Source organism: Halichoerus grypus, chromosome 13 (assembly GCF_964656455.1).
Source record: "Halichoerus grypus chromosome 13, mHalGry1.hap1.1, whole genome shotgun sequence".
Taxonomy (NCBI): Eukaryota; Metazoa; Chordata; class Mammalia; order Carnivora; family Phocidae; genus Halichoerus; species Halichoerus grypus.
Window position 1 is genome coordinate 9108464 of NC_135724.1, and position 23506 is coordinate 9131969.

A 23506-nucleotide genomic window follows, 5' to 3' on the forward strand; every position below is an offset into this window, starting at 1 on the left:
GAAGGAGAAGCAGGCTTCCTGCTGAGCAGGGAGCCCGATGTGGGGCTCCATTCCAGGACTCTGGGATCATTACCTGAGCTTAAGGTAGACGCATAACGACTGAGCCACCCAGGCGCCCCTGCTTGTGTAATCTTAAAATAATCTTAAAAAATATGAAACAGAAGGAAAGAAGTATTGGATTTGGGAAGGGACAAGAATAATCCAGTAAAACATCTGTGGTTTTTGTGATTCATTGAGTTTTTAATGATGTTATTTAAAAAATAAATAAATTTTATTACTTCCAGTTATTTTCCAGAAATTACTAAATAATTCAGCCACTAAAACAAAATGACAAAGATGTGAAACTTTTATAATTAGCAACAAGCTTCGTAAGGAAATTTGTTTCATGTTCCTCAGTTATTTTTGAGAGGTTAGAAATTGGGGTGTGAAAGAAAGGAATGACAGATGAATACAAAACCTACAGGGCAGTCCCAGGAAACTACTGGAAGAAGAATGGAGGCTGGGAGACTGGGGAAGGATGGAACAGGAGACCTCACCTTGGAAGAGCTTGCCAATTAACCCAATGGCAGCTGTTATCTGTATCTTACAAACTGTTCAAAGTCAAGGGGAATACAGCACATTTGATTTAAAAGGGAGTTGAAACAACTCCGAGTCGCTGGATATCACTGAGTTTACCAAAGCAGAGGTCAATTACAGTGTGAGGACATTGCAGGTCTGGCCAGTGTTTTTAGAGCTCGTGAGGGTCAGGGTTAGGGTTAGCTGGTGGCGTGGAGGCAACAATGTGCTCAGATAATCCCTGTCACAGCATTCTAGGGAAAATACCTTTTTTTTTTTTTTTAATAAAAATGTGTTATGACCTTAGAGCACAATATGCAGCAGGATGATATTGCTGGTTGTGAAATTTACATTGTGACCACTGGCAAGTTATCCAGGCATCATCTGCTTGAGCTCCTCCCTACTTAAAATGCCAGAAATATTCATTTCCTTGGCTGACATATGTATGTTCTTAGGGTAAATGTGATGGCACTTTGAGAACCAGGGAGAGGTCTTTAATGAATTGTTTTAGTTCACTGTTTTTTTTTATCATTGTTTAAAAAACAAAAAAATCTAGGTGAGGAGCCTACCTGTCCTACCAAATGCTGATAAGCTCTCAGTATGCCACGGAATGGTGATGATAGGAGGATCATTTTTTTCCTAGTGGTAAATATTGGAATATTTGAAGGTGGTGACCTTTATTAATATAAACTTTATTGTTACAAATTACTCTAATATTAATTTGATTTTGGGTAATAGCATAGAGCAAATCTAATTAACTGTAATTAGTAAAATAATCATCTTAAGCCTTTAATCCAGAGAGGAAGACAGTTTTTTTTAGCTTTCGATATATTCAGTACTTGAAAAATGATTGTTTTTCTCCTCCTTCTTTTTAATCAAGAAATAATTGCTTGAATAATTAGGTAAATAGTCTTAGTGGACTATAAGCTTATCCTCTGTGGAAATGATAAAAAAAATGCAGAAGAATGACACGTTAATCAGCATATAACCCTATGCAATATTGAAGCTGACACCATTTTAGAACTTTTTATAGAAAACATGAATATCTTTCTTTTTTTAAAGGAATTTCTTTCTTGATCTCAATTCAGTTTGTTGTTTTGCATATATTTAATATGGCACATTATTTTTCACTTAACTAACATTTTTGCCGAGGATGCACAAGTGAGTATGAAACAGGAACTAATGTGTGACAGTGAGTTAAAGTTGTAGAAAAGGAGACAGGCAGATTGGATAAATCTTTCAGAACCAAGCATATTATTAAGTAATAGAATAGCAAACTAAATACTCCAGGCTTCATTTCTCTAAAATGTCCTGCTCTGCTTTGTCTGTTGTTTCCTGGATTGTTGGAAAATCATATGCATTTGTGCAAATTCAGCACTGTGTTTTGAAAAATAACCACTGAACTGTTCTCTACTCAATTTGTTTTGAATTGGCTATGCATGATTTAAACTAGAGTATCGTGCACATTCTACTATCTTGCAGTCTCTTATTCTAGGTTATCTAATATTTAGAGCATGAATCTAGGTGTCTTTCAAAGCATCTAATTTATTCTCAATAATTTGTTCTTATCAACTGCCTCTCTTAAATACTCTGATATAATGTGCCATTTGATTTCTCTTCATTTAATGAATTATTTTCCTGCTGTAGACAAAACTTAGGGGGAGAGAGCCTATATCTGGCCTAATTTAGAAATCTAGTTTTATTTGAGCAGACTTTATGGTCCTGTTACCTTACATAATTCCATGGGGTTTTGGAGCCTCTCCCGCCTCTAAAGTCTCCTATCTAAAATACCTATCGAGTGCAAATGGTCCCAGTGAATTAATCTTTGACATTCCCCCTCTCTCGCTGCTGTTATCTCTTCGCTTCTAGTTTCTCCTCCTACAGTTTTCCATAACTTGACAGTATGTATCTTTCTACAGTACAATTTGATTCCCACTTAAGAAACTATGTGAAAAAGGAGAATCAAATGGAATTTAGAGTCCTTAAACATCTAATAACCAAAATTAAAAATTCAGCTGATGGGCTCAGCAGAAGAATGGAAGGAACAGAGGAAAACCGTAGAATTAGAAAACAGAACAATATAAATCATTCAATCTGAACATGGAGAAAATAGACTGATTATCCTTCTTCCACATTCACTTTTATTGAGGTGTAAGAGTGAAGACCTAGGAGGAACTGGGGCTCCTTCATCTTGCCCAGAAGGAAAAGTCAGTGTCAAAAATATCTGTGTAAATCTCAAGCATTCTGAGAACACTACCTAATATCCTTTTTTTTTTTTTGCATAATTCACACCATATCTTCTGTCATTTATGGTTTCAGCTTATCTGAAATATAAAGAGAATTTAGCAGTGCTTGCAGAACAATTAGAATGCAGAATACTTCTGATTTTTTTTTAAATTTTAGGGTTTTTTTCCCCCACATGTAACACATCACACATTTTTTAAAGCCACTCACCTTTATTGAGGTGTTTCAAAGAATTTGAATTAACCATGCTTGTTACATACACACATATACCCACATACACACACATACATTTAAATTGAATAATTAAGAAAAACATAGTATTTCTTTATCCTATAGTACTTACGCTAAAATTTACTACTGAAATCATTTGGGGCACTTGTAAAAAATACCTTTGTCTAAGCCCACCCCGGCAACATTAACTCAGATTTTGTGAGTAGGGCCCAGGTTTTGGTGTTAATTTTTAGAGATTCCCAGGTGATTGTAGAAAAGCCATGATGAGCATCATTGAAATAAATAACTTTATTACAAATAGACTGGGAACCAAAACCAACTTGTTTGAGACACATTCAACTCAGTTTGTGGACTCAAAAATACCCAAATGTATTCAAGGGAGCTTAGCCTGTCAGGCTTAACCACTCAGCCTGCTGTAAGCATGTGTCAGTATGTTGACTAGCTATGGACTCCCAGTCTAGCAAGGGGACGGCATGCTGCTTCCTTGCTCACCTACCTCTTTAGGGTGAGGATATATTCACCTAAAGGTTTAAAGGTTTGTGGCGAAGGTTTTGAAGTCTCTCTTTTAATCAGGTCTAAATATTTGCTAGACTTATCTATGTTATTTTTAACTATTTCGGGACAAGGTAGCATTTGCCCTTTTTAACAGTTGGTGAGGTGGGGCCTTGGATGTAGCATTAGTTAAACCAGTCAAAACCATATTTAGAAACTCAAGTTTGGGATACCTGGGTGGCTCAGTCAGTAAAACGTCTGCCTTCGGCTCAGGTCATGATCCCAGTGTCCTGGGATAGAGTCCCGTGTCCGGCTCCCTGCTCGGCGGGAAGCCTGCTTCTCCCTCTGCCTGCCACTCCCCCTGCTTGTGCTCTCTCTCTCTCTCTGACAAATAAATAAAATCTCAAGAAAAAAGAAACTCAAGTTTGTGTGTTTCCGTTACTCATTTGTTTTACTTATGTAAGAGTTTAGAAAGAAGTGCTCTGGGATTTATAAAAAGCAGGAAAGTAACCCATTAGACGTAAATTGTATAATATAATGTTATAACTCATCTCTTTAGATGAAAGAATTATAATTTAATGTGTAAAATACAAGTGACTAGAAGATGTATGGTTACTGCTCCTTTAGTTTTCTATACATCATCTAAGCTAGATCACTAGACGTAAACAAAAATGCACAAGGGCCATCTTGTAATTGGTAATGATTCTCAAAATATTTGTTTCATGCCTGAGAGAATGATCTATTCTCTTCCAGGTGAATAATACATCCCTTACCTTTTGCCATAATATCTAAAAGGACCATTTTTATGCACTAAGGACACTCTTTGACATTTGCCTCTTTGTTTGTTTTCCTAGAAATAGAAAGAAGTCTTGTCTAGGTTGGCTTATTCATCTGAAAGAGCTGATGACTGCAGGCATGGCATAGGATTGTCAAATGAATTCAGAAAAACAGGGAGTTTGAAGAGCTTTCCAATCCTAATGAATTAGACTCTCATCATGTGTTTTGACTTTTTTATTGGAACTATATATTCCCAGAGTTTCAGTCAAATCTATGTTTAAGTAAAAGTTAAAAATTCATTCTGAAACCCCTAATATGAAAGACTTTGTGTCATCCTTGTTACTTTTAACTGGTTTCCTGTTGTTCATTGGGAATGAAATAAAATGGGCTGTAAGAAGATAGGGAAGAATGTCCTACAGAATGAATACTATATGATTATTGTGGTGGTTAGTTTTATATGTCAACTTGATTTGGTAGCTGGTAGAATATTGTTTCTGTTTGTGTTTGTGAGGATATTTCTGGAAGAGACTAGTATTTGAACGAGACTAAATGAAGATTGCTCTCACCAATGTGGTCCACTCTGTTGAGGGACCAACTAGGACAAAAAGGCACAGGAAGGGTGAATTTATTCTCTCTGCTTGAGCTGAGACCTCCATCTTTTCCTGCTCTTGGGCATTGATGCTCATCCTCCCCAGGTTTTCAGACTCAGTCTGAATCACACCATTGCCTTTCCTGGGTCTCTGCCTTGCAGAGGCCAGGTTGTGGGATTTCTCAACTTCCATAATTAAATGAGCTGATTTTTGCTTCTGTTGGTCTTGTTTCTCTAGAGAACCAATTACAATTATGTACCTATAAAAGAGAAAAACATACATTTCTGGTTATAAGAACATTTATAAATGATAATTTAACTGAGCTGAAAAAAATCATGCTAACATACCAGTATGCAGTATCTGGTGAATAACTAAGTTTTTACATTGTTTTTATTTGAGATGTTCACAATATTTTATTCTTTATCTGATTTCTGCTGCTTATTAATTATCAAGCAATTTTGAACTTTGGAGTATCAATTGGTGGGTTTTTTGTTTATTTAAGAGAATCTGCCACTTGAATGGTAGTGAATATTAATCCTTGCTAACAAGACATTAATGATATTTATATTTACCAAGGTGAACTTGGCAACAATTCTGATTCAGAGGTTTTATTTCTGGTCTGATGGTGAGACATCTAGAGGTAAAGGTCTATAAAACACTGGCAGTTTGCTAACACAACACATAAACAGGGCAACTTCAACAACACTGATTTGCATGACTTAAAGCAAGATTTTTTTTTTCTGCTACAATTATCTTTATTTTTTTTTTCTAATGAAAGATTCTTTTGAGTGACTCTAAACACATTTTAAGGAATAATTAGTGTAAACCCCATCATCATATATTACTAAGCTAACAAAATTAACATGGCAGTCTTGGGCCAATGATCAGCCTCTTCTTGTCCATGCATCTAGCTCTGTCAATAAACCACATGTAACAAGAGACTTTTGCAGTGGTGCATTTATTTCTTTATGAATATATGTTGGTCTCTGGTGTTTCAAATATTCATGAAATTCAACTTTAAAAAACAATAGTTTTAAAATATAGAGGTACTGGGGTGCCTGGGTGGCTCAGTCATTAAGCATCTGCCTTTGGCTCAGGTCATAATCCCAAGGTCCTGGGATTGAGCCCACATTGGGCTCCCTGCTCAGCGGGAAGCCTGCTTCTTCCTCTCCCACTTCCCCTGCTTGTGTTCCCTCTTGCTGTCTCTCCCTGTCAAATAAATAAATAAAATCTTCAAAAAAAATAGAGAGGTACTATTGGAAGAGAGCATTATTTAATTGAGACTTAGACTTGCTAGTCATCTCCCCCATTCTGAGTGGCTTTCAAAGGACATTTCAACTCTTACATTGAAATTCAAGGAGGCTAATTTTAAAGTGATTTCAAAATAAGAAATATATTATTTTTCCATATTGTTTTTTAAAGTGTCTAAATAATGGCAACAAAGAAACCATATATCCATAACAAAAGAGGGTATATGGACAGTCCTCTAATTTTAACTGGTGAAATCTGATTATATTCCAAATAATCTGGTGAAATTTGCTTACATAAGAAGATCCTATCCTATTTCTTATGGATGGCCCATATACCATTCCAAAAAGTAAATAAAAGGTACTCTTTGTTATGAGTTTGCCTGGAGACGTTTGTCCAATGTAAGTAAAGCTTGTGCAAAAATAATAAAGATAATAGGGCGCCTGGGTGGCTCAGGCGTTAAGCGTCTGCCTTCGGCTCAGGTCATGATCCCAGGGACCTGGGATCGAGCCCCACATCAGGCTCCCTGCTCTGCGGGAAGCCTGCTTCTCCCTCTCCCATTCCCCCTGCTTGTGTTCCCCCTTTCGCTGTGTCGCTCTCTGTCAAATAAATAAATAAAATCTTAAAAAATAATAATAATAATAATAAAGATAATAAAGAATAATGTCTTGATAAGAAGGACTTTACTTAGAAAATTCAATATGACTCATTGATAAATGAGTTATATTAGAGGCTTATAACTAGGACTTAAATTACCCCAATATATTATGATGTAGGTTGTAATAATAATTCAATTTTAATATTTGTAAAACTAGAAAACTAGGAATGTAATGAAAAAAACAGGAAGAGTATACAGTGAGCTGCTGTAAATGACATCTGGTTATGAATCATTTGATTTGCCAGATGTAGGAAGTTTCATTGGCAAGTCTTTACAATCAAAATCATGTTTTCAAAATCAACATCAATTTTACTTATATGGCTTTGAGATTATAATTTTAAAGATCCAAAATATGTGCTCCAGCACTAAAATTATAAATGAAAATAGAAATCCCTGAATGACAGTTTTAAAAGGTGGAATATTTAGTAATTCAATATTGAATACCAAATGTTTTTAATTCACTATCATCAGTGAGATCTTTTTTGCATAGCTTCCTTGGAAAAATGTGAAAAACTCATTCACATGGGAATTCTGGAACTTTAAGCTCCATGTGTGGATGGAGGGTATGGGGATGATACAGAGCCAACTTGAGGAGCAGTAGAGAAAGTTCTTGACCACATGCATTCATTCTTGAGTAGTTGAGAGTGTCTGAGAAGACAGTGTTGCCACTGGAAATGACCCAGAATGGGAGGAAGTGAAATGGCACCTACTCTGGGTTCTATTGTTGGCCCCAATGAAGAGCCACAGTTCAGCTGGGGATGGTGTTGGGGAGGTCAACAATAAGAGAGAAATTAAGTCCGAGTATCTTAACATCAGGGACAAGAGTAGGTGAATGTTCATCTTTCAATATGGTCCTCCTAAGTAGAAAAAAAATGCCCTGCCAGGAAATACAATGGGAACGGAAGCTTTTAAATGCTTTGTGTAAGCTGGGGGCAGTTGCAGAAACTAACTTTGAATTGAAACCCAGATCTTTGAGTTCCAATAGAAGATCTGGCTCAGACAAAGAACATTAAAAACCTGTCTCAGCACTCTTGATTTTATTCTTTTATTGTTATTTTTTTCTTTTCATGAAGGACAGGGCAGGCTTTTACTATTTCAAAGGTCAATGCCTAATGTAGGTGAGAAAGAGGATGCGTGGCTTGGTGAAGAACCCTACTGAATTTAAGAAGAGAACTCTGAAGAGAAGCTAGAATAGACAAAGGGAAGAGAAGTACTGCTTCAAACTGATAAGAACTCCTTCTATCAAATTTCAGTTAAGAATGGTAGTCAAGTTCAATGCCTTTGAAGGAAGAGATCTCAATTCATCTCCTTTGAAAAATGGTTCCTATTTATGTATATTATTTTTGTTTCTGGAATCAGGTGGCTTTATTCTTTTATCAAGGAGGAAAAATTTCTCAGTGATTTTGCAGTGTGTGTAACTGATGCAGCCCAGGATAATGAGGCTGCCTGGTGCATCGGCACCAACATGACCCTTTTTACTCAGCAGATGTGGCAGGTGGGGTCTCGGCTCTGCATTGCTGAATAGTTGTGTGCCTTTATTCACATCATTTAACCTTCCTGTCCCTCATGGGTTTTTTTGTTTTGTTTTTTTTTTGTTTTTTTCTCTGCAACAGTAGGGCCTTGGATCAAGTAATTTCTATCATTTTTATATTGAAAATCATATAATTGAATCTCTCTTATTTTACTTACTAGGCTTTCTCTTCTATGACATTTGCCATTGTGAAAATAAAGTGTTACCATAGGGCATAGTCCTGAAAGATTTGAGAATGACTTTGGGGGTTTTGTGCTGTCATTCAGCCTTGTCAACAGCCAATTGAGTTGTTAGTTTAGTATTGATTGAGGGAGCAAATGTCTCTTCCAGCATTGATTACTAAAATAAGAAAGTCACACAACCCATCATGGCTGATTGGCCTTTCTTTTTTTCCTGCTAATCAAAGTAAACTATTTAGTGCACAAAATACTTTTATAAACCCCACATTTTCTAAGTAATATTTATAAGTGATAAAACACCACTCTAAAACTAAAATCATTGTTGGTATTTATTGACCATGTGTGATATGCTAGGCATGCATGTTGTAGGTACATTCCACATATTAACTCACTTACTTCCTATAGCCACTGTGAGTTAAGGGCATCTCTAACATTTTATAAATAGTGAAGTATTAAGCCCACAGAACCATGATCATATTGTAAGTCTATGGGAGGGGAAATTTGAAACCAGACTGTCTTACTCCCAAGCCTGTTCTCTGAATTCCACACTGCCTTTCTATCAGCATAGGCTACTCATTTCTACTTTTCTCTGTCTCTGTTTTCTGCTCTTATTATCAAGGTCCTTAGTCAAGAGTTCCCACTTATCTTACCTCTTTTTGGATCCCGCACTTCACACACAGAGATTTTTAAATGTATGCTGTTACTTTTGGCTTGGCTGGTCTGATGATGTAAACTCAGAATTACCATGAAGCCTTAGATGTGTCAATTTTTTTAAAATTAATTTCCTTCAAGACTCTAATGGCCTATTTCTTTTTTTTCTAGAGGAGTAGCCAGTTCTGTCCCATGTTCATTCTCATTAAACTGAACAATAAGTTTTACAGCAGTTGCCACAGAGGATTTCTTCCCTGTTGTTTCTAGACTTTGCACTCCTGTTTTCACTGGCTTCACCTTTTCAGTTTTAACACACCCTGCAGCAGAGCCCTGTTCTCTCCACTGACGCAGTGCAGGTGGTTTTCACTGGTGACCCTGGGGAAATGCTCTGCCTCTTTGTTTCTAGGAGGCAGCACTGGCTGTCAGTCAATGGCTGTTGACAAGTTGCCTTCTAATGGGACCAAAAAAAAAAAAAAATCGCTTTTAACAGAACATAACTTTGGAAGACAATTATGCAGAACTACCATTTCTCTACACCTCCAGACCGACAGTAATGGCATTTTAAAAGTAGATGCCTGCAGAGGGACTGCTCACAAAGAGTGAACTACAGACGATGAAATGACAGATCATCAGGAGAGGTATTTTTGGGCGGGCAGGCTCTTTGGTGTCCCTGAAAGTGTACTGCATATATACCCCATTTTTGAAAGACACTTTGATAAAACACCTGTGAATAAAAGATTTTAGATTAAAAAAAAAATCAACCCTGCCAACCCTGCCAGTTCTATAGAGCCTTCATTTAAACAAGAAATACATTGTATTATGGCATTTTCCACTCTGTACCTAATCCAACAAAGGGATCTGGATGCATGTGGGTTTTATATGCTTAACATAGATTGTTTTAGTTTTCATTCTTAAACATGAAAGAGAAAATTTGTATTTCCTTGTAAAATCTTCAAACAAGTTGAATAATCCATAATGATGCATCATTTAATTTCTATTAATTAATATTTTAAATGGGCACAGAATATTGTAGTCTTAACGTCATGTAAGAAAAGTTTTAGTAAAATATAGCATTTCTCATTTGGATGATAAGATCTGCTTTATGTTTTGTTTCATTTTTGAAGAGAGAGCGCGCATGCAACTGTCGGGGGACAGGGGACAGGAAGGGAATCTTAAGCAGGCTCCACGCCCAGTGCCAGCCCAGTGCGAGCCTGACTTGGGGGCTCGTTCTCATGACCTTGAGATCATGACCTGAGCTGAAATCGCTGAAATCAAGAGTCAGATGCTTAACCTACTGAGCCACCCAGGTGCCCCAATTAGATCTGGTTTAAATTCAGACATCAATTAATGCTTGAAAGTCTTTTTGAAATAACTTTTTTTCATGCTTGGCAACATGTATTTTTAAAATATAAATTGAATTTCATTTGTAGGTGTTAACATGCCTCCCCTAGATTCTTTTTTAGAGCCTAGGGATGGCTTTCATGGAGCTGTAAGCCCTGCAAAATTGTATGGAAAATTTTGTGTGAACATGAAATTTTCTTGATAAAAGGTTCATAGCTTTGATAAGGTTCTTAATGAAACCTATGAACTGAAAGCTAAGAACCAACAATCTAGGTGAAGCACTCCTAAGTCATTGTTTATATTCCATTCCAACACATGGTTTTTTCCCCCTCTCCAAATTCTGGAATATATGTTGCTGGGCTTTGTCTTAGGGATGATTTCATCACAAAAAGAATAAACTTAACTGAGCCATCTTGAGAAAGGGTATCTACTTTAAAGAACCAGGAGATATTAAGGAACTCACCGATGGGAAATGCAGTCATGCTTTGAGAGGGGCTAAAACCAAGCTTTGCTGAAGCCATTAGACAGGAAGTTTGCTCTCTCATGTCCTCTTCACATCTTTGGTCCCTGTGTGTTTATTTCATCCCACTACATGTGTTATATACTTATTTCTGTCCAAACCAGGTTCACTTCTAAGAGTTAATGTTAAATGTCTTTGTAAGCTATTGTCCTGCTTCAATAGCTTATTAACTTGACTTTCTACATATCAATTCCCAATTCCTAGGAGAGACAATATGATTGGATTAATTGATGTTCACTTCTGGATCCAGGTTATGGGTTCGCATGAATGCTTGCTCATTAAGGAGGGTCTGTGAAGCTAGTGGGCTTCAGAGAGACGCCTTTAGCACAATCTGTTTGTCATATTGGTAGTGTTAATAAACCTGTGCTAAATATGGCAGATCAGAATCCAGTCAGGAGACTTAATTCTGAGAACCATTCCATTCAGTGTGAGTAACTGAATAGAATCAAAATGCCAATTCTTCAAGGCTCCTAATGCTGCAGTACCCCCTAGCTACCTCCACTAAAGGCATGCCAGATCGCCCAGAACTCAACTGCTGGCACAGGAGGGGACCTCCAGAATTCTTTCCTGAATGGTAATTGTCTGTGACTAAAGAGCTAAGTATTTTTTAATATAACTCTGCTCATTTTTAGAGCTCTCTGTATTTCCTAAAGATTTTGAGAATTAAGATGAGAAATAGATTAATATGTTGCAGCTGCTGGCCTTATAAAGACACCGACTCCTGTTAATACTGAAGTAGATAATCTGGAGCCTATATAGAGAGGATAAAATGCACACATGGATGAAAGATTGTGAGGGGAAAGAGAGAAAGTGTGGCTGCTCTCACCGTTGATGGCCTTCCAGTTTACGGACCCAGCCTTGCCTGGCTGCCTTGGAGTGGGAGAGCATTTCCTATCTATCACTTTCATGATTTCCTCTGGTTCCTCACAAATAAATCTCAGTCTGAAAAGAGGTCAATTGGGTGTCATTTTTCTTGTAAGCAGATCATTCCCAAAATAAGTTAGAGATAGGGGGCTGGGCAAAACAAAATATTGGAATGGAGAAACTAGCAGATTAGACACAGTTGAGAGGAAAATTAATAAGCAGACTAGACTATGGGAAGAAGTCAGAATTTAGCATACATAAATAAACATATAGAAAATAAATATCAAAACAGAGTTTGAGGATCTTGGATGATAGAGTAAGAATTTCCAACGAACACCTCATAAAAGTTCTAGAAGGGGAGAATGGAGGAAATAGAATATGGGCATGTGGGTATTGAAAGATGAGTCCTGAGGATATCCTGGAGAATATTACTGGATTGATGAAAGACACAAATTCTCAGATTCAGTAATCCTGAGTAAAAAGAATAAAAATAAATATAGACTTAGGGATAACAGTGTGACACTGCAGAACTCCACAGATTAAAAAGAATTTCAATAGCTCCCAGAAAGAAAAGGCAGAATACCTACAAAAGAATAGTACTGATTCCATATCTTGTAGATGATCATCTGTTCTTATTTTTCACTTTTAGAGAAACTAGAAGGAATAGCAATTTCTCCATATTGAAAAATATGTATTCTCTCAACAGCCTCCCTACATATCTATATTTGCAACATGTATTTGTAATGTAAGGCTGTATGTGTTTGTTTCTCTATAGACAGTGAGATCCCTTCAAAGAAAATATTATGTCTTATTCACCTGCGTCTCCAGATTATCAAGGGCCTGGCAACTAGTTGAAGCTCTTTCAATGGTTGAGAGAATGAATGAATGACCAGTTCCAGGGAATTTGTTCAAACTGCTCAATGAAGATAGTTCCATCTTCCTCATAAGCACCATTAGTATACCCCTCCTTATGAGAATTTGGTATATTTAGGAAGGCAATCTATATCAACACTTCTCATCTACTAAGAATTAACTTTGGTGATCTACAGTTACTTTTTTTTCATAGTTGTGATTCTGAGGACTTCAGACTATAAGGAAGCCAAAAATTAAATTTTTTACACTGAGGGTAAATTTGTAGTATAGGTAATGTTTTTTTTTGGACACTGTGAACATAGTGAGTAGAAAATGAGATTAACAAAGAAAGAAAAGGAACAAAATAAAGCAGGAAGGCTGAAGATCACATTTTCCTACTTCATATTTTTGTGTAAGCTCAGTTTGTCTTCTTGATAATTACAACTTTAAAAATCTTTATATTATCTTAAAGTCTCTGTCTCCAGTTAATGTAGAAAACAAACAAACAAAAAAGAAATGAATTCTTGAAGTGAGAAATTAGAGTGAAACAAGTTATCTGACATAAAATTACTTTAATCACATTACAGATTCAAATGTAGTAATCATGCTCAGTATCATTGAATTAATCAGTGGGTCATTCCTTATTTTAGAACTCAGTAGGAGACAGTTGTTTAGCTGTATCTCTGTTTTGTTTTTAACTACACTATCCAGTGATATCTCAGAAGATCTCATTAATTTTCAAAGTCTTATTGACTTAGATGCTCTTTTTTGGTTTCCTAAATGTCAATTTTATCTGGATGTCCAGACAGAAATGCTCTAATCTTTCAAGAATTTACATTACAGAAAGCTGGTGAGCTTTCTAGTGCTGTTATTTATTTCATTATTGACAAATAAGGGATCTCAATTGTAAAATATCACCTCCCTGAGTTCCATCAGTTTTAGGAAATTGAAATGTTTGTATATTCTTGACCAGTGTTCTTACATATTTTAATTTTTTTAAAACTCAGAGAAATTAGAGTCTTTATATTTCAATAAAGACCAGGTGTGCTTTTTTAAAAAATGCGTTAGAATTGCAGCATTTTCTCTACCATGCTCAATTTTATTTGGGTGATTTGCATTTTATCTTTGGACAATCAGTATGGAAATGCTTCCATTTACAAGTGGTCTAGACGATGAAAATCACAGCAACATATGCGACTTTGGAGACGTGCATGTTTTAGTGACTATTTGATATAATGTTCCTTATGTTTCATCAAGCAAAAGCCACCAGTGAAAGGAAAGGATCTTCCCCTGTGTCTTTAAGTTTGGAGTTCAAACTGGCAGTACGTGGGACCAACATTCGTTATTTACATTCAGTGCAGCTGTTTGCACTTTGAAAAAGTTATCTACTTTAAATGGGAAAAAAAAAAGCTTAACTGGTTTTTGGGTTTCCTTTTTCATTTGAACAGCAAAACAAAATAAAACTGTATGAGGATGGGAGGAACCTGTATTGAAAGAGCAGGTGAAATATAATACAGTTATCTCTTTTTTTTTAATTTATAACCATATTTGTTTTCATTTATTCTTTAATGGAAGTTTCCTCCAAGGGATAATACAGCTCTGTTAAAGCCGGAGATTTAACATTGCCGTAACCTTTGCTATTTTCAAGCCAGCCAAACAGGACGGTAGAGAGCAGATCGACAGCACTTCTGCTTTTAGCACAAATTTGAGTCTCAGTGTGAGACTGTGTTCCCTTCTACTTCCAGTCTGTTCAGACTTGAATCCATTTACCCCCAGCCAACCTCGAAAGGAATGAGCTCTCTCTTTCTGGTGCTTCATTTGCTTTTGCAGCAGCAAAACATGTAAAATGAGTACATCACTGTGGCTAAGCCTACTCATAATTGTGAACAGGCACGTTTCATCTCTGCCATCCTTTCTTTTGAAGTCTTCTCTGTTAGGATCCATGGGTTTCTGGACTTCGCATTCTACCCCTAATGATTCAGGACTCCCCACTACAGTTCTCATATCTTAGGACCTTATAAACTCGTCCCTTTCACTAAAAAATATTCGCCTAATGATATTCTGATCTGAATGGTCACAGTGAAAGCTAATAGAGAAATGAGATGTTACAATATTGTCTATATAATCCATGCTTCTTCATTCAGAACACATGCTTTTAAAAGCTTTCTAGGGAAGCCTGGGTGGCTCAGTCGGTTAAGCATCTGCCTTCAGCTTGGGTCACAATCCCAGGGTTCTGGGATCGAGCCCCACGTTGGGCTCCCTGCTCAGCGGAGAGCCTGATTCTCCCTCTCACGCTCCCCCTGCTTGTGTTCCCACTCTGGCTGTCTCTCTCTCTGTCAAATAAATAAATAAAAAATTAAAAATTAAAAAAAAAAGCTTTCTAAACAGAATACTCATTAAAATCGGAAACACTATGACAATACGCTTGCAGAATACTCCTGGGGTTTTTAAGTATCCTTAAAACATGCCTCACTGGCCTATGCCACATTCCATTTTCACCAAAACTTCTCTTGTATAAATTAATTCAAACTTTTAGATTTCTACATAGGCTCAGCCCATGTAGAAAAGGGTCAGGTTGCTTTTGTTTCCACATTTTAAAAATGTTGTTCCCTTGTTTGTGATACATTCTGCTCTCAAGAATTTTCCTACATTTTTGGTTTTCATCAGTTTTTTTTATGCTATGTCTCGGCATAGCTTTTCTAATATGTAGTTTGCTTGGAGGCTATATAAACGGTAAATCTGCAAATTTGCATCTTTCAACAAATTGTGGAAACTTGCAGTCATTATTTTTACTGTTTACTGTTCTCACCTTTTGAGACTAATTACATTCGTGTTAGACATTTTAAACTGTGTTATGATGATTGTTGTAATAGAGATGTACAAAGGTGTAAAGGACAATAAACGGTAAAACCCACATTTCCGATTTTCTAAGTACTGAAAATAAAAGAGCTCCTGCCTGGTTACTTTGTAGCACTATCAAACATCTTTATGGTGACTAAAAACAGTCTTGATTCAAAGACATAGGGAGTTATTATGAACATATCTTTTATTTACTCTTTCATACCCCAAATCCTCCAAAACTCTTGAATTAGTATATGAGTGTGTGTGTGTGCGCATGTGTGCATGCATGCATGTGCCTACAATACGTCCATTTGCTTTATGGTGTTTTAATAAGTTGTTTTGTAATTGGCTTTTTTTTTTTTTGCCCCACCCATAAGCAGCAATGTGCCTGGAATGCTGAGATGTTAGACTTAAGCAAAGTTGAAGAAGTATTTTTCTTGATGGAAAACAAAAAAGAGAAGTCCTGTTAGTGACTGGCGCTTCTCTCTGTAAATATGAAGGGTATGCACCAGAGGTTGACAAATGCAGAAGAGCACGTGATGCTAGTTGTTTTCTGGACTAACGAATAGCAGAATACAAGTGACATGTTATCATGAGTCAGTTCTCCCTTATAGATGGCACTTTTATTGTCTGTCTGGCTAGTAGGAATGGCTCTAGACTATAGAATATCAATTATCAGTTGACTTGATGTCACTACTCAGAGCGGCTTTACAGTTAATGGTTAAGGTTTTCTTCAGAAAAATTGGAAAATACTAGCACTTCAATATCACTCAGCCTGAATTGTCCAGACATTCTTACTAGTATGGTAAAAGCCCCTCACTCTGGATTCTTTTTTTTTTTTTAATTTTTAAATTCAATTAATTAACATACAATGTATTATTAGTTTCAGAGGTAGAGATCAGTTATTCATCAGTCTTATATAACACCCAGTGCTCATTATATTGCATGCCCTCCTTAATGTCCATTACCCAGTTACCCCATCCTCCCACCCACCTCCCCTCCAGCAACCCTCAGTTTGTTTCCTATGATTAAGAGTCTCTTATGGTTTGTCTTCCTCTCTGATTTCACCTTGTTTTATTTTTTCCTCTCTTCCCCTATGGTCCTCGGTCTTGTTTCTTAAATTCCATATACATCATTCTGAACTCTTGACTCTAGCCATTTTAGGTTGGCTAACTGGCTCAGAGCTTGATTTGGCCTTCTTGATATTGGACAGTATTCAGTATTTTAAAGGAATTTTGCTTTTAATTGGACATATTTCCAAGACTATATTTATACTGTAAAACTACTTTAGGTGATAACAGCACATTAAGTCCCTGTATTAGTTTCCTAGGGCTGCTGTAACGAAGTCATAAGCGGAGTGACTTAACAGAAAATTTTTGTTTTGTAATTTGGAAGCTAGAAGTTTAAGATCAAAGTTTGGGTAGGGCCATGCTACTCAGGAGGCTCTAGGTAAAGATCTGTTCTGTGCCTCTCTCCTTGCTTCTGCTGGTTGACCATTCTATGACATCCTTTGGTTTATGGAACCATACCTCCAGTTTGCACATGATGTTTTTCCTATGTGTGTGTCTGCGTCCAAATTTCCCTTTTTGTAAGAACGCCAGTCACACTGAGTTCCACTCCACTCCACTGTGACCTCATCTTAACCTAACTAATTATCTCTGCAACTATGCTATGTACAAACGAGGCCACATTCTGAGGTGCCAGGAATTAGTACTTTAACAAAAACTCTGGGAGAGACAATTCGACCCATAACAGTCATCAACACAGTAATCTTCATTTGAAACTGGCTTGTGATGGGACTTATCTTTGGTTCTCAAAGCTGAGAATCGTGAAAAACAGTCTGCTGCAAGAAAATTTTATTGTTGGTCTAAACATTAAGAGGAGAGATAATAAGAAGTAGTGCAAGATGAGAAACAATTACTGTGTCAGATCAAAAGTTAGAATCTGTCGATTTTTTTCATTGCATGTTTTTTATTGAGTGAATAGAAAGAAAATAGCAGAGCCTCTCTGCCAAGGAAGCATACTATGAAGGAACTTGGATTTTAGATTATTTAAATTCTTGTTTTTTAACTAAGAATGTTTGCATTTTAAAAAATTGTCCTTTTACTCCTTTGTTTTGAAGTAAAATTGTCATTCTTATTTAACACAGACCTCTGTGCTGGAGAGATATGAGGTGTATTCTCTTCCTCTGGGTTCAAAAAGTATCTACAGCTTTTCAGTGTTGACATAATACTGTGAGTAGCATACCAAAAAAAAAAAAAAAAAGGCATAGATTTAATTTAAAAGGAAAACATGAGTTTCATTTAATAATACTTCTATTATACACTGTTCAGAATTTGAAGAAAATGCAAAGAATGATGTAAGAAAATAGAAATTCTCTTTTTGAATAAAAATTATGCCAAAAGTAATATGAATTTTGCCTTGTATCTCTTGCTTTCCAACACAAGTATTATTCACTGGCAAGAAAAGAAATGCCTTTTGTATAAGTATTTTTACCTCCTTGAATACCAGATTTTTAAAAATTAAATTGATACAATTTTTTTTTTTTTTTTTGCTATTGTAATACGGTTGATCAATGATAAAAAAATCAAGAACAACAAAACAGCAAAGAACATATTTTGGATAGCTGAAATGAAACCAAATTCATTCTTACATAATTAATGCCACCAATATTTATTAAGTCCCTATATGCACAAGTCACTGTGTTGAAGTGTGTGATCTTTGCCATGAATTGTGGACTATAATCTGGAAGGGCATCTACAAAATTCATAAATGAGAAATTATAATACAAGGCTGCATTTCAAAAGTCTAAGGAGAAGATTAAAAATTTCCATGAGTTTAAGAATACCAAGAATTCTTTTATCTGAAGAGATCAGAGAAATCCTCATGGCCATGGTCCATGTTGGGATTTATAGATCAGGTACAATTTTAACAAACGATGGAGAAAAAACATTTTGAAGGGCTGAAAAGCAAGGAATGTAATTTTCACTGACGGTCAGAAATTGCTGATAAGACCCAGACGGGTCTGGGGGCAGAGCATAGGGGCGATGAAGGCCAGACCAGGGTGTTTAGACTCTATTTATTGGAAAGCAATATGACCACCAATATTTTTTTTAATAGTGGAGCAATGTATTAACAGCAGTTTTAAGGATGATTGTATTAGCACTGTATAGAGCACCTGATTGGAGAGATGGTGGACATAGACTTGATATTTGCTTCACCTACCAGCCCGAGAAAGGAAATAATAAATTTATTGGTTTGCAAAAGTAAAAAAGGAAATAAGAGATAATGTGTCATTCTTTTGTATGTATTTTTTTAATTTTATCATTCATGTACTCATTTATTTATGCAGATGCATTGTATGGATTTTGCCAGATTGCATATCATCTGTGTTAGTAGGACGAGTATTCTTGAGTTCTAGACCTCGAGGAATTTGTGGCGATTTATTATCCAGATAATTTAACTAGTTTATGTTCCCGGTTGGGGAAGACATGAGAATATTCTCACAAGCCTCTGACTACCGGGGATGTAATGAATCAAGGGCTCCAGCTGCCATGCTTTCAACATCTGTGACAAGGCTCTGCTTCCTATGAGCTGCTCCCAGCCGTGACTGTGCTACATGAATTCTAAAGGCAGACCTGTCCCTGGTAGAGAGGAGCGTCCTCTGATGACCAGCTGGGGCTCCAGGATTCCCCAACAGTTTTGGTAAACCTTCCTTAGATCGTATAGCAGCCTAGAGTACTTCCATCTGGCCTTCTCTTCCTCTCTTTTTCTTTCAAGGTTAGACATGGCTCATGATCTGACAGGTTTCGCCAGCCTTACCCAGTACTCTTCCTATCTTGTCATACCAAGACATTTTTCTTAATAAAATCATTGCATATTTAATCTTGTTTTGATATTGACTCCTCAGTGGACCCAGTGTTTAGCAAAACATGAAGAAACATAGGGTTTGGGACTGACTCTTACATCACCTGGTAGGCACGTAGGACACTGTCTTAGTTGCTAGGTGGGGTACACGTGGTTTCTGGCACCAGTGGGCAGCTCAAGTGCTACTAATATCCTTGGAGGTGTCTTGAGAAAATGTCCTGGTATAGGAGAATGCTATGGCAGATATAATGATGCAGACATTTGAAAAATAAGAGGGAACAGTGTTTACAAAGACAGGCAGTTGCCAAGTTGCATTGATACCGTGCAGGTGATGACAGACTGAGAGCTGTTCCTAAGTACCCAGTGGTTAAGTCTGAGAACCAGACAGCCTCTGTGGTGGCATATAATGAGGTCCTTATTCTCTTCAGTGGAAGGGGAGATGCAGTTAAACGGAAGGCAGTTCAAGCAATTTTGCTACATGAAACGTTCCGCCAAGTATATAACAAATTTTAGGAAACACTATTTTACGTTAGTGGGCCATATTACCAAATAGCATAATATGAAATTAAATTTGACAGACATTACATGTATTTTTTATGTCATTGTGATATTTGATATTGATTATATATTTTTAATTTTATATTTATTTCTATATTGTTTTATGAAGATGTTTTTTGAAGATCTAGTTACATGCAGATAGGTAGTATGAAGTACAATGTTATAGAGAGCCTATTCTGTTATATTTTGGAATTATGTTTTATTTTTACTCAGAATTTGATCATCATTTGAAAAACCTAGATTTAAATGGTCTCTATTCACAATTATTCCATTACTTAAAAACTCTGTTTCTTAACAGCACAGAGCCCAAGCCGTTAAATGGATTGAGAATCCAGACACAATATTTGGTTCAGAAGGCAAAAATTCATTTAAAATGGATGAAGGTCTAATTTTGAGAAACCTTGTGTAATTCTTTATTGAACCGTCAAGTCTGAGATTATGCTCTGAGAAGTTATCCAAGGTGACCAAGTGACTCATCTGAGTATGTGTGGTTGTGTTAGGCAGAGTGTTTGTGATTATGTTGTTGCTGGAGCGGCCTGAGTTTTTTTTTCTCTCTTCTCTCTATGAATCCTCTTCCCTTTGTCTTTTTTCTGAGACAACTTCTGTCTTCCAGGTAGCAACTCATTTTTCACTTCCTTGAAGATAATTTCCCTGTTTTACCCTCTCAGGACAAATTTCCTATAACATGGTCTCCTTTATAGCATGTTGTCATAATTTCAATTTTACTTTTTGTTTATTTAGTTACATGATTAGTGCCAGTCTCGTCTGCTAGACCCTTTCTACTTAATATGTGGCCCATGCATATAACATCATCAGCGTCACCTGGGATCTTGTTAGAAAAGCAGAATATTGGGTTCAATCTCAGACCTACTGAATCAGTCTATATTTTAACAATACCCCAGTGATTCACATACACATTATAATTTAGGGAGCCATGCACTAGATTATAAACTTCATGAGGCGATGGTCTGTCAAATCCCCAGTTCTGAACACAGTGCTAAGAATATATTTATTGAATAAATATATGCAATGTGCCAGAAACATGTGGGATCATTGAATAATAATCTTAAAAAAGCCCAACTAAACATGAGTCTTTGAAATTTTCCCATTTATTTATTTGGCAAATATTTAATTAATGTGAATCACAGGCCAGAAATAGTAATATTAATAGGTATTTGTAGTGACTTTAGTAAATTATCATCTAGCTTTTGCTAGCAGGTAAGTATTAACATGTGCCAAAAGTTTAAGAAAAGTATGTCAGAGAACTACTTAAATTTGGCCAATCAACTTAATTTTCTGCTAACTTGAAAAGATTGTCAATATATTTTTAGTAATGAAACACCTCAACCGATTTTTAGAACAGGGTTTATGGCCACTCTTCTAAACTGTGAGTTCAGTAAGGTAGGAGCCAGGATGAACGCATTCATCCTAATGTCTTTAGTCTGATGTGTGGTGCCAACAGCTACTCCATTAGATGGGGGTAAGGCATGAGTTATAGAAAAGGAGGATAAGTGAAAGTTCTTGGGGAAAAAAATCCTCTAAATTGATGTTAGGATAGAAATTCTTTAGCTCATATTTCATTTCAAAAACACTTATTAAACTGTCATCCATATGCTCTAGGGAACAATACCAGACCTTTAACTTATTTCAAATAACTAGGTCTTTTAAGTTCTGAATTTTGAGTAGGTCTCAAAGGTCATGCCCTAGGAAAAAGACTAAGCCAGAATGTATGTGATGGGAGTTAATACATGTCTCTTGGTTTCACTGCAGCTCTACGATATAATGAGATCAGTACGCAGAACATGCTACAAACTACAGGTTTCATGGAACTAGCAATCTTTAGCTTGAATTAAGCTAGAATACCTCAAGCTTTTCTAAACTTATGCTATATACTTATGTAATTAGATTTTCTCTTCCTAGAAAAGTTGTACATGTGGTACAACTTCAAAACTGTATGTACAACCATTTACATTTATCATTGATAGAAATGTCAGTTTTTCTCAAATTAAAGTTCTGGACATCTGTCCTTTTGATGTGGCACATACTTTGAGATCACAGGGGGTATAAATATGGCCGATAAGATTTCTAAAGATATTTCAACAGTTTGATACCATTTTGACAGTTTTTAAATTAGCTGAAAGGAAAAATTCATAAAATTACTTGAAATAAAATATATACAGATTATTACATTATCATGTGCTCAAGTGTTTAATGCCTTGTTAAATTTTAATAATAAAATCTTGATTTTTTTTCCTGTAGAGGTGAGTAAATGAAGAAAAAATATTCTCATAAGACATTATAGTGAAATATTATCCATTTTAACAGAATTAACTTTTTAAGAGAAAACACTATCAGACTCAGTGTAATCTGAATGAGTCAGTTTTTTAAATATTAAACATATGCCAATTTTTAACTATATGATTTAAAAAGAAGGAAGGGCTTTAGAGATCAACTGGATAATGTTTTCTTATCTTGACTCCAATTGGAGCATTCTCCACTGTCTGTATCCCTTCATTTGCCCTGCAATCGCAATTAAAGCTCCAGTTTTAATTCCTTTGCTCATGCTAACTCCCCAAACTAAAATTCTGTCTTCACTGTCTCTGTCAATTTAAATTGTATGTTTCATTCATATGTGGAATCTACAAAAACAAAAACAAATGAAAGAACAAACAAAAAGATTGAGAGCTCTAAACGCAGAAAACAAACTAATGGTTTCCAGAGGGAAGGGGGTAAGGGATGGGCAAAATAGGTGGAGAGTGGGAGATTCAGGCTTCCAGTGATAGAATAAATAAGCCACCAGTACAACAGAGGGAATACAGTTAATGACATTGTAATAATGCTGTATGGTAACAGATGATAGCTACACTTGTGAGCACAGCATAATGCATACAGAAATTGAATCACTATGTTGTACACCTGAAACTAATGTAACATTGTGTGTCCACTCTACCCAAATAAATTTTAATTTTAACAAATAAACAAATTTGAATAAATAAAAATTTTTAAAAAGTGCATTTCCAGGGGTACTTCTGGGGAAGATGGTGGAACAGGGGGAGCTCACCTTGTCCCACGAGTACACCTAGAGAACACCCACATCAGTGTAAATAACCCAGAACATGACCTGAAGACTGGCAGGACAGACTCTTCACAACTAATGTGGAGAAGAGGCCACATTGAATAGGGTAGGAAGAATGGACATGTGGTTGGGGGCTGATCCTGACTGTCTGGGAGGGCAGAGAGGGGTGAGGAGCAGAACACCAGGCACCCGAGGCATGGGGGACCCACACTGGGACTATGATTTCCCATAGCATTTGGATTTGAAAACCAGAGAGACCTAATTTCACAAATTCTTACAATCAGTGGGACTTAACACCTGGAACTTTAAAAATTAGCAGGGCTCCACTCTGGAAGAGCTGAAGGCAATAGGAAACTGAGTCCCCACCCTTAAAGAGGCTGCACAACAAAGGGCCCTGCTGAGATAGAGCTTAGAAGCAGCAACTTGAAAAA